This window comes from Lissotriton helveticus, chromosome 2_1 (assembly GCF_964261635.1).
Source record: "Lissotriton helveticus chromosome 2_1, aLisHel1.1, whole genome shotgun sequence".
Taxonomy (NCBI): domain Eukaryota; kingdom Metazoa; phylum Chordata; class Amphibia; order Caudata; family Salamandridae; genus Lissotriton; species Lissotriton helveticus.
Window position 1 is genome coordinate 327,392,056 of NC_136059.1, and position 12,748 is coordinate 327,404,803.

General features: G+C 47.6%; 1 protein-coding gene across 2 annotated transcripts in view; it reads right to left on the bottom strand.

Moving 5' to 3' along the window:
- ADAMTS12 (ADAM metallopeptidase with thrombospondin type 1 motif 12) overlaps positions 1-12,748 on the bottom strand; it is a 2,873,463-nt gene that overhangs the window by 2,218,343 nt on the left and 642,372 nt on the right. The window lies entirely within an intron of this gene.

Here is a 12,748-nt window from a genome sequence, read left to right on the forward strand (position 1 = left end):
TCGAACGCTAACTCGTTCGGTTGAAGCGGGAGCCTGCGAGATCAGTTTGAGACCCTGCCCGCCACTCAAACGGCACACGCCGCGGTGGATCGGTGCAGGGGAGCACAGAGGTAAATTACAATGTAAAAACAATGCTTCCTGTGATTTTAAAATAAATTCTCGAAATACGCTCTCTGTCCAATACAATTCTCAAATTATGTGGGTCAATGAAATTGTGTGCGCTAAATATCCGTGGCAGAGGAGGAGCCCCTCGCAGTCTGCCAGAAACACCAAGCGTAGTAATGGAGCTGCCACCACCCTACTAACGCCCAGCGCTCGGAGACAAAGCTGTTTAAATAATCCAGGCCCCGCCCCCAACTCGAATGCTAACTCGTTCGGTTGAAGCGGGAGCCTGCGAGATCAGTTTGAGACCCTGCCCGCCACTCAAACGGCACACGCCGCGGTGGATCGATGCAGGGGAGCACAGATGTAAATTACAATGTAAAAACAATGCTTCCTGTGATTTTAAAATAAATTCTCGAAATACGCTCTCTGTCCAATACAATTCTCAAATTATGTGGGTCAATGAAATTGTGTGCGCTAAATATCCGTGGCAGAGGAGGATCCCCTCGCAGTCTGCCAGAAACACCAAGCGTAGTAATGGAGCTGCCACAACCCTGCTAACGCCCAGCGCTTGGAGACAAAGCTGTTTAAATAATCCAGGCTCCGCCCCCAACTCGAACGCTAACTCGTTCGGTTGAAGCGGGAGCCTGCGAGATCAGTTTGAGACCCTGCCCGCCACTCAAACGGCACACGCCGCGGTGGATCGGTGCAGGGGAGCACAGAGGTAAATTACAATGTAAAAACAATGCTTCCTGTGATTTTAAAATAAATTCTCGAAATACGCTCTCTGTCCAATACAATTCTCAAATTATGTGGGTCAATGAAATTGTGTGCGCTAAATATCCGTGGCAGAGGAGGAGCCCCTCGCAGTCTGCCAGAAACACCAAGCGTAGTAATGGAGCTGCCACCACCCTACTAACGCCCAGCGCTCGGAGACAAAGCTGTTTAAATAATCCAGGCCCCGCCCCCAGCTCGAACGCTAACTCTTTCGGTTGAAGCGGGAGCCTGCGAGATCAGTTTGAGACCCTGCCCGCCACTCAAACGGCACACGCCGCGGTGGATCGGTGCAGGGGAGCACAGAGGTAAATTACAATGTAAAAACAATGCTTCCTGTGATTTTAAAATAAATTCTCGAAATACGCTCTCTGTCCAATACAATTCTCAAATTATGTGGGTCAATGAAATTGTGTGCGCTAAATATCCGTGGCAGAGGAGGAGCCCCTCGCAGTCTGCCAGAAACACCAAGCGTAGTAATGGAGCTGCCACCACCCTACTAACGCCCAGCGCTCGGAGACAAAGCTGTTTAAATAATCCAGGCCCCGCCCCCAACTCGAACGCTAACTCGTTCGGTTGAAGCGGGAGCCTGCGAGATCAGTTTGAGACCCTGCCCGCCACTCAAACGGCACACGCCGCGGTGGATCGGTGCAGGGGAGCACAGAGGTAAATTACAATGTAAAACAATGCTTCCTGTGATTTTAAAATAAATTCTCGAAATACGCTCTCTGTCCAATACAATTCTCAAATTATGTGGGTCAATGAAATTGTGTGCGCTAAATATCCGTGGCAGAGGAGGAGCCCCTCGCAGTCTGCCAGAAACACCAAGCGTAGTAATGGAGCTGCAGTAGTGCGCGTATAATTCCCTGATTGATTGATTGATTGATTGATTGAGTGATAGTAATACTGAAAGCCAAAGCTTAAAAATGAGCCAAACGGTAAATACTTTGTGTGTCTTTCAAGTGAGGGCTGAAGGGCAGGGGTATGACTTGGAAAAGGCCTGAATTTGGGTAGGCGAAGTAGGATGCATTTGGGTTGTAATTGTAATCAGTCATGGTAATAGATGTGCAGCTTTTTAAGAACTGTGCCTGTTAGATGAATTAACATCACATTTTACACATGTCTAGCCAGTTTTCTTTCACTTTGCTTCCCTAGAATGTCACTGGACAAAAGAAGACTTCAAGCTCCTTCACTAAATTTAAGCCCAAAGATGATGAGGAGCCTGCAAACAAACTTGCTAGAAAATACATTGTACTTACAATGAATGAACGGAACAAGGAAGATGATGAAGTGACCCTTGACCCTGTCTACAGGTAGGTTTCTCCCCACACCGCACAGCTCCACCAGTTGGTGCCGGTGCTCCTGCCCTCGCTGCTGCTACATGTTCATACCAGACCTCTTATCGGCTTTCCCCTCCCGCATGCCTGCCGCTTTTCTCCTCACTTTTGTTATTTCTCACTGTATTCACCTCTTTTGTGTTTATTTGCTCCTCTCTGCCACTTTTGCTTTTCTCCTATCTCTCTTGTCCCTGCTACTCTGCATATTTCCCCCTTCCCGCCGTTGCGTCCCTTGTGGCCCCCCCTTTGCTTGCCCATTTGCTGCCCCACCCACATCCCAGCTGCTCCACCCTCCCACCTCCCCATCTTAATGACGGCCAAAGGCAAGCCTGTCGGCGCCCATCCGCGCCTGAACAACGCCCAGTGCCACACCCCCTGGCCCCTGCGAGCGCCACGACACCTGACACCGCTACAACGCCAACCTCCTCCACTCACTTAACACCGGCCGTTCATCCACCTGCTTCCAGGCCAACCCGAAGCGCACCCACGGACCCTTCACCTGCCAAAACTGCAGCTACTCCAGCCAGCGATCACCAGCATGACCTACCCGTCCCACCAGGGCAGGCCACAACAATGTCAGATGCATAATACTCAACGCCCGCTCCATCCACAAGCATGCCGTTGAACTCTGGGATCTGCTCGACTCATCCTCCCCGGATGACGCCTTCCTGATGGAGACCTGGATGAACCCCTCATTGGCACTCGACGTTGCCATAGCCATCCCAGATGGCTACAAGATCACCCGCAGGTACCGCACTAACAGACCGGGAGGAGGAATCGCCACTGTCCACAGGAACACAGTCAGAATCTCGACCAACACTGAAGACACCCTCAGCACCGCCGAACACCTGCACTTCCAGATCCCCATCGATTCCAACACCACCCTCAGAGGAACTCTCGTCTACAGATACCCCGGCCACAGTTCAGCGACTCCATCACAGACGTCGTCAGCTTGCACGCTTTGGCCTCCACAGAGTACATCCTCATCGGAGACCTGAACTTCCACCTCGAGAACGCCAACAACAGCAACTCCACCACCCTGCTCGACAACCTCGCCAACCTCGGACTCAAACAGCTCATCATGACACCCATCCACTCCGCTGGACACACACTCGACCCCATCTTCACCGCCAGCATCCATGTCACCTTCAGCCACCCCATCAAACTCCTCTGGACCGACCACCGCTGCATCCACTTCTCCTTCAAGAAAAACACTGCACATGACCACCCGTAACGAATCCCCCACCGCAGCTGGAACAAGGTCACCGAAGACCAGCTAATCTCCACCCTCGCCCAAGACCCACCAACCGACCACATTGACACCGACACAGCTGCCCACAACCTCAGGCAATGGATTGATGACTGCGCCAACACTCTCGCACGATCGAGAAACCCTCTAACAGGTGCACCGACAGAAGGGTCATCTGGCATCCAAGAAGACCTGCCATACCTCGAGAAGAAGTGGCGAAACGAACAGACACCGGACAACCACGCAGCCCTCAAGAACGCACCACCAGCTCATTCGAACTGCCACAAAGACCTCCTTCAAGGAACGCATCGACAACAGCAAAGAGCTCTTCAACATCGTGAAGGGACTCGCCAACCCAAGTTCCAGCTCTAACGACATCCCGTCGTCACAAGACCTCTGCGACTCTCTAGCCACCTTCTTCCATCGCAAATCATAGACATCCACAACAGCTTCAACACTCAGACCCCCAACAGCTGACCTACACCTCAGACTTGCCGCCCCCCGGCCACACCAACCGCCTGCTCTCCTGGAACCACGTCAACGACAAAGACACCATCAAAACAATGAACATCATCCACTCCGGCTCACCTACAGACCACTGCCCTCACCACATCTTCAACAAAGTGAGCTCCATCATCGCACCCCAACTCCGGAAGATCTTCAACAGCTTCTTCAAGACCGCCACCTTCCCGGAGAGCTGGAAACACGCAGAGATCAACGCCCTACTCAAAAAACCTAAGGCTGACCCAAAGGACCTCAAGAACTTCCGGCCCATTTCCCTGCTCTAGTTCCCGGCGAAAGTCATCGAGAAGATCGTCAACACACAACTGACCTGCGTCTTTGAAGAGAACAACACCCTGGACTCATCCCAATCTGGATTCCGCAGCAACCACAGCACCAAAACCGCCCTCATTGCCGCCACTGATGACATAAGGACCCTGCTGAACAACAGCGAAACCGCGGCCCTCATCCTCCTAGACCTCTCAGCCGCCTTCAACACCGTCCGCCACCACACCCTTTGCACACGTTTCCACAACACAGGGTTCTGCGATAAAGCCCTGGATTGGATCCCCTCCTTCCTCACCGGCAGAACCCAGAGAGTCCACCTCCCTCCATTCCGATCTGAAGCCACCAAGGTCACCTGCGGCGTACCCCACGGATCATCCCTCAGCCCGACCTTACATGACACCACTCGCCAACATCATCCGATCGCATGACCTCAACATCGTCTCTTACGCCAACGACACCCAGCTGATCCTCTCCAAGGACCCGGCTAGCACTAAAACCAGCTTCTACGAAGGAATGAAGGCCATCGCCGAATGGATGAAAACAGTCACCTGAAACTGAACTCTGACAAGACGGAGGTCCTCATCCTCGGTCCCACCCCCTCAGCCTGGGACAACTCCTAGTGGCCAGCCACGCTGGGAGCTGCGCCGACACCCACCGACCAGGCCCACAACCTGGGTTTCATCCTGGACACATCACTGTCAATGACCCAGCAAGTCAACACCGTCTTCTCCTCCTGCTTCAACACCCTCCGCATGCTTCGCAAGATCTGCAGATGGATCCCCACCGGAACCAGAAGGACAGTCACCCAACCCAGCGTCACCAGCAGGCTGGACTACAGCAACACCCTCTATGCGGGAACCACGGCCAAACTCCAGAATAGGCTTCCATGCATACAGAACGCCACTGCACGCCTCCTCCTCGACATCCCCCGCCACAGCTACATCACTGCCCACCTGAGAGACCTTCACTGGCTCCCCGTCAACAATAGGATCACCTTCAAACTCCTCACCCATGCTCACGAAGCACTCCATGATTCCAGACCAACATACCTCAACAAACGACTCACCTTCTACACTCCCAACCTCCAGCTTCACTCTGCTGACCTCGTCAACGTTCCTTGCATCCACCGAACGACCACCAGCGGCAGATCCTTCTCCCACCTCAACGCCAAGACTTGGAACACCCTCCTCATCCACCTGCATCAGACCCAGGACCTGCTGACCTTCAGAAGACTCCTCAAAACCTGGCTGTTCGAGCAGTAGCAGCTTCCCCCCCTTAACACGTTGAGACCCTCGCGGTTGAGTAGTGCACTCTACAAATGCTTGATTGATTGATTCAATTAAGTCAGAGAGAAGGCACTAGATGAGAGTTACGCCACTACTAGCAGCAGTCTTATCAATCTACAGAAGTAAAGACACACAATAGTCCTCTCAGAGATGAGCAGCATCATGCTGCGGAGATTGATACAGAGACAGAGGAAACATTAAACACTAGCAAATTGACTCCTTATCACTTAAACAATCAGCCAGTGGTTTTAGGAAAGGCATTCTTCCTAAAGGTTGGGAACATGACCAAAAAATGTATTTCCAATGCAAACATCCAGGGTTAATTGTTAAAGGCCCTAACCTCGGCAGTTCTGTGCGTCGTGAAGTCCGTGAGCTTGGTGTTGAGAAATCCAGGGGAATGAAATGATCCCAAAAATGGACTGAGTCTACTGTGAAGGTATATGGCCCCAATTTAGACCAACAGCAGAAATCATTGAGGAAAAAGATTGAAGAACATACAAACCACGGCTCATGTATCCAATTCAAAAATCTTAGAAAACGCTAAAAAAGATCCATATCATCCGAAATGAAGAGGAAGATATTATGAACTTTCCCCAAAAGTAAGTCATTTACTAGATGAAGCCACTTCTTTAAATCGTAAAAGTTCTTTAAGTGTAAACATGGAATATATAACGCTACATCGCATGCCATTAAATCGCATGGCATTACAACGTGGTTGTTACAACGCAAGTGTTGTTGCAACGCGTTGCTATTACATTGCAAAATTACATTTACATATATGCATATATATAATTATATATATATCTTTATTTTTTGTGACCCCCTAAAGGATTAAAATTACCCTTCCTACCCCAATACCCTTACCCCTAAACATACCTTTACTACCCCAGTACCCAAACCCCCCTAAAATCATAAACCTACCCTTACCACCCCACTACCTATACTCCCAAATCCTAAAATTACCCTTTCCACCCCAAAACCCATACCCACCCTGAACCCTAAAACTATTCCTGGCACCCCAAAACACACACCCACCCTAAACCCTAAAATTACCCTTGTTACCCCAAAACTCAAACCCACCCAGAACCCTAAAATTACCCCTTGCTCACCAAAATCCATACCCACCCTGAACCCTAAAATTACCCTTGGCACTCCAAAACCCATACCCACCCTGAAACCTAAAATTACCCTTGGCACCCCTAAACCCAAACCCACGCTGAACTCCAAAATTACCCCTGACACCCCAAAACCCTAACTCACCGTGAACCCTAAATTTGCCCCTGGCTGCCCATAACCCAAACCCACCCTGAACCCTAAAATTACCCTTGGCACCCCAAAACCCACCCAGAACCCTAAAATTCACCCTGGCATGCCTACACCCATACCCACCTTGAACCCTAAAATTTCCCTTGGCACCCCAAAACCCATACCCACCCTGAACCCTAAAATTACCCTTGGCACCCCAAAACCCAAACCCACCCTGAACTCCAAAATGACCTCTGGCACACCAAAACCCCAAATCACCCAAAACCCCAAATTACCCATGCCCACCCTGAACCCTAAAACTATTCGTAGCACCCCAAATCCCAAACCCACCCTGAACCCTAAAATTACCCCTGGCACCCCAAAACCCAAACCCACCCGGAACCCTAAAATTACCCTTGGAACCCAACCCCCAAACCCACCCTGAACCATAAAATTACCTCTGGCCCCATAAAAAACCCATACCCACCCTGAACCCTAAAACTACCTTTGCTACCCCAAAACCTATACCTCTACACCCCAAAACCCTAACCCACCACAAACCCTATACTTAGCTTATACTTCCATGTAAAACACGCATGCTTTTACCATTCATGACTTTAGAACACATTCTTTGTAAAGGCATGCGTGGTAAAAGCATATGCATTATAATGCCATGTGTTGTAATGGCATTGCAATGTATTGGTTGTTGCGTTGGAACAACGGTGTTGTAATGGCAACACGTTGTAACATCCGCTTTGTAATGGTTGTTTCCCGTGTACATGAGAATGCAGTGACCTGGCATGGACTCCCTAGCTAATATTTTTGTTGACCTCATTGAGATGAGTGATTTGTCAGCTGATGGCATAGTAACCAGTCTACTATCTGCACTAAAAAAGATCCAGTTAACATAAGGGAGGACTTTCTCTCTGATTCCTGGTTTCAGTTGCCTGTGATGGAGCTTCAGTGATGTTTGGCCGCCACAGTGGTTTTGTAAAGAGGTTGCAAGAACAAACCTCTCTCAGTATTGTACCCTGGCTCTGCTCAGCACATCGTCTGGAACTTGAATTTCGTGATGCCATGAAAGATATTGGCACTACAAATCATTTAAAAAACTTACTTGATAAGCTGTATTCTCTATTTGCCACATTGATTAACAACCATTTGGAGCTGAAAGAATGTGCAGAAACTCTTGACATTCAGCTTTGCAGAAAAGGAAGAGTGTTAGATACTTGTTGTGTTGCATTTAGCTCCAGAACAATGGAGGCTATTTAGAATGCTTATCCCGCTCTCTAAACGCACTTCACTAGTGCAGCGGAGGATGGTTCCCATGACAGTTCAACACAAAATATGTATACAGGCCTAGTAAGGCGGTTATCATCTATATAGTTTGTTGTCAATCTTGGTCTCATGCATGATGCTCTACAGGGATTATGAGAGTTATTACTTGAGTTACAGAAACGGGACTCTACAATCATTGATGCTCATAAAGCTAATTGTCAGCAAATAGTAGTGTTTGAGGCCTTGGTAGACAGACAAGGGAACCACTTCTCACAGTATAAAAAGGCCATAGAAGAAAATATATCAAGGGTGTGATGCTGCACAAACGAATGTCCACTGACAAAATTATTGAACAGGGACAAGTTTTTTGTAGCCATGCAGAAAATGCAAGACATTGTTTGTTGTCTACAGGAGGCACTAATTCTCCTGACAAAAAGGCGGAGTATGATATCTTGATTAGTGAAATTAAAGTTTTATACACACAGTACTGGCCTGATGAACTACCTACTATTTATGGTGAAAGTGATATTGACACTGTGTAAAACATTCAACATTGCCAGTCGGGAAACCATGCGTGCTTACAGAGAGTATAAGGAATCTGGAGGGAATGAAATTAAAAGGCAGTTTAAGGAGCTTTTCATTGCCTTACACACTATTGCTATCAGTACTGCAGAATGTGAGCAGGGCTTTTCTGAAATGGATCTTATATGCACATCTACAGGAGAATCATTGCTGACTGAAACCACATCTTCTTTAATGTTTTTTAATCTTGTTGGCCCACCTTTTAAAATTTTGCAAAAGGACGAAGAGTGGCTTATGACACTAGGAGTAAATCAAGGAAAAAGAAAGACTTGGAATCCACAAGCAATTTAGACAGTTTGTGGGCTTTTCTGAAAAAATAGATGCTAGCCCAGTCCAACTGACAAACGGTGACATTGCAATGTTTTAAATAAGTTAAAAGGTTAGGCTTTACCATCATTTGTTATTTGATTATTGTTCTAGTTTATATATGTTACTAGCTTACCCGTCGCGCGTTGCTGCGATCTCCGAAGAAAGGAAATTCAAGGAAACTCGTTATGATAACATTCAATTTACATTGTGTCATTTTTATTGAAACGTATTCATTTTAATATGGAAAACATTTTAAAGTGTCGTTTTAATTCTATTTATTTATTCGAGTGCTTGTGGATACACGATTTTTGTGTTTTTCCGTCTGCTGCGTACATCAGTATTCGAAATATTATGAGGGCCCTGGGGGGCCGATATTTAAAAAGAATGTATGCCAGAAACTTCGCCAGAGTGTACTCAACAACTTCCCAAAGTTTCCTGGCGATCGGATGAATGCTATTTTAATTCTATTTATTTATTCGAGTGCTTGTGGATACACGATTCTTTGTTTTTCTGTCTTGTGCGTACATCTGTATTCGAAAGATTATGAGGGCCCTGGGGGGCCGATATTTAAAAAGTTTTTGTGCCAGAAACCTTCGCGGGAGTGTACTCAACAACTTCCCAAAGTTTCATGGCGATCGGATGAATGGTGTTTTAATTCTATTTACTTATTCGAGTGCTTGTGGATACACGATTTGTTGTTTTTCCGTCTGGTGCGTACATCAGTATTCGAAAGTATATGAGGGCCCTGGGGGGCCGATATTTAAAAAATAAATTATGCCAGAAACCTTTGCGGGAGTGTACTCAACAACTTCCCAAAGTTTCATGGCGATCAGATGAATGGTGTAGTAATGCATAAAGGACATAGAGACAGACAGACAGACATAAATTCGTTTTTATATACATAGATTTATTTGCATTTATAACATTTTATGACAGTGTCAATTTATTTAATATTTTGTTATATTTATATTTATATGTCTTCCTTGTTTGGATTTTATAGTTATTGTTCTATTTTATAGTGTGTATTTATGTTGTATTTCTAAGACTTAATTTGCTTTTGATGTTTTCACATTAGAACATGTATTTATGTGTATTTATCCATATTTTATTTTTAGGTTTTTTTGGTTTAACTGCCCGGCTACCACCTCTTCTTTTGTCCTAGGTTCTTCTACGACTTTGTTGAAAGATGAGATTAATCTGTGATTTATGTTAAGATAAGAATCTTTAATTAAAAAGTTATATTTTGAACATATGCCTCTTTTGTAATCTCTGTCTTGTCTGTGTGATACAGAACTATATTTGGAAACACCAGTTTAGATCTAAGTGTTTTTACCAATTTCCAATTTAAAACATTTATAGAGCGCAACGTTCACCGTACGGTTTCTTGGTGCTAGTGAAAGGTCCGGCCACTGAGGCAAAATAAACCAGTCATATGACAAGAGTGAGCCAGTTTACACGGAAAAGGCCTGCTTGAAAAGAAACGTTTTTAGGTCTTTCCGGAAAGAGACATAATGAGTGGCAAAGCAAAGGTGGTCGGGAAGGGAGTTCCAGAATGCGGGAGCCAAGATAGAGAAATTGGCTCCACCCCACTTTTTGCGCTTAAAACGTGGGATTTGAAGGAGAGACTTGGAAGAGGAACGAAGCTCTCTGGTGGGAACGTAATCGCTTATCAGCGAGGAGATGAAGGCAGGGGCAGTGCCTTGGCGGGCCTGGAAGGTCATGCAGCCAGTTTTAAAAAGGGAGCGTTCCTTGATAGGAAGCCAATGGAGCTCCCTAAGAAGAGGTGTGGAGTGATGGTAGCGTGGGAGACCATAGACTAGCCGGGCCGCCTGGTTCTGGACCATCTGGAGCCTCCGCAGGCTGTATGCCGGGATGCCGTTGTAGAGGGCATTGGCATAATCCAGCCGCGAGATTACTAGTGCGGCCTCGATCAATTTAAGTGCCTGGGGGGAAAAGAAACGGGAAACAGTGCGGATTGTTCGGAGGGTGAGGAAGCAGGAGGAGACTACAAAACTAATTTGTGAATGAAGGGTAAGATGGTTGTTCAATTTGACTCCCAGTGTTTTAACCGTGGTTGATGGTGTGGGGGCGGGACCGAGAGAGGGGGGCCAGAAAAGGGAGTTCCAGGGACTGGACGAACCACCAGTGAGAACCAACTCGGTTTTGTCCGGGTTCAATTTGAGATGGTTGTGGTTCATCCAGTCCCTGATAAAAGTCATAATAGAGTGGAAGTTAGAGACAGAGAGAGAAGAAGAGGATAGGTCAAAGATGAGCTGGAGGTCATCTGCATAATTGAATACGGTGACCTCCAGCTGCTGAAGAGCTAAATTGAGAGGAAAGATATAAAGGTTGAACAGTAGGGGGGAAAGAGAGGAACCCTGGGGGACACCACAGGTGACGGGGAGTGAGGTGGTCGTGAAGTCTCCTAGCCGAACCGCCTGGGTGCGGCCCCTCAGGAAGGAGGAAAGCCAGACCAGGGCTGATCCCTCAATTCCAGCCGCCCTGACACGGGACAATAAGATGGTATGGTCCACCGTGTCAAAGGCGGCGGAAAGATCGAGGAGCACCAGCGCCTGGTATTGGTTGTGATCCATTCCCTTCCTGAGGTTATCTAAGACCGATACCACAACTGATTCGGTCGAGTGCCTAGGGCGAAAGCCGGCCTGGCGGGAAGCCAAACCCCCATTTGCCTCTACATGGGCACTGAGTACCGCGGTGACATGGCGCTCCAGCACCTTGCCCAAGTAGGGCAGCAGGGAAATGGGGCGGTAGTTGGCTAAGATGGACAAGTCAGCGCCAGGCTTCTTCAGGATGGGCACTATGGTGGCTGATTTAAGTGCAGGGATCACGACTCCCTGGGTTAGGGAGCTATTGAGAAGAGTAATGGGGGGTTCGGGACAGAAGGAATAGATTTGTTGCAGAATTCGTGCTGGACAAATGTCTGCCGGAGAACCCGATTTTACTTTAGGGAGGATCTCCAGGAATGCTTCCTCAGTGAGGGGGGGAATGGAGGTAAGATGACATTGAACGGTGGGAGGGGAAGGATCGATATAGGAAGACGAAGGGGGAGGGATGTTGGCCTTAATGGTTACAATTTTATCTAAAAAATAGGTGTTAAGTTGGTCGCACAGAGACTGGGATGGGGGAATTTGGGGTGAGGCTCTATCGGAAAAGGCTAGGTCGTTCACTATACCGAAGATCTCCCTAGGTTTATTTTCAGCTGACGTTATTTTAGTTGAGAAATAGGTGGTTTTGGCGGCGAGAATTGCTGTTTTATAAACGGCAAGTGATGTGAGATAAAGGATTTTTAGTGAGGGACAATAGTCTTTTCTCCAATGCCTCTCTGCCTGTTGAACGGTCAGTTTAAGCTTTTTTAAGTTGTCGTTAAACCACCTATTGGAGTCCTTGGGTCGTCGGATGGAAATGCGACGCAAAGGAGCCTCTGAGTCACAGCCTCCAGCTAGCCAGGCATTAATTGCATTGGCTTGAGAGTCGGATGAAAGGCCAGAGAGGGTCGGAATGGAGTTCCGAAGCAGAGAGGTCAAAGAGGGAAGATCAACTCTGTTCCAATTACGTGCCCAGGTGTTTTTGACGTGTGGGACTTTAGACACCGGTTTGAGAGGAATGGAAAAGGAAATAAGGGCGTGGTCAGACCAGGGACAGGGGGATACAGTCACCGGGGAAACTGGAAGGTTAAGGGACCACACCTGGTCAAGTGTGTGACCGTGAGAATGGGTGGGGACAGAAATGTGCGGGACGAAGTTCAGGGAAAGAAGAGATTCTGTGAATTCTTTCGA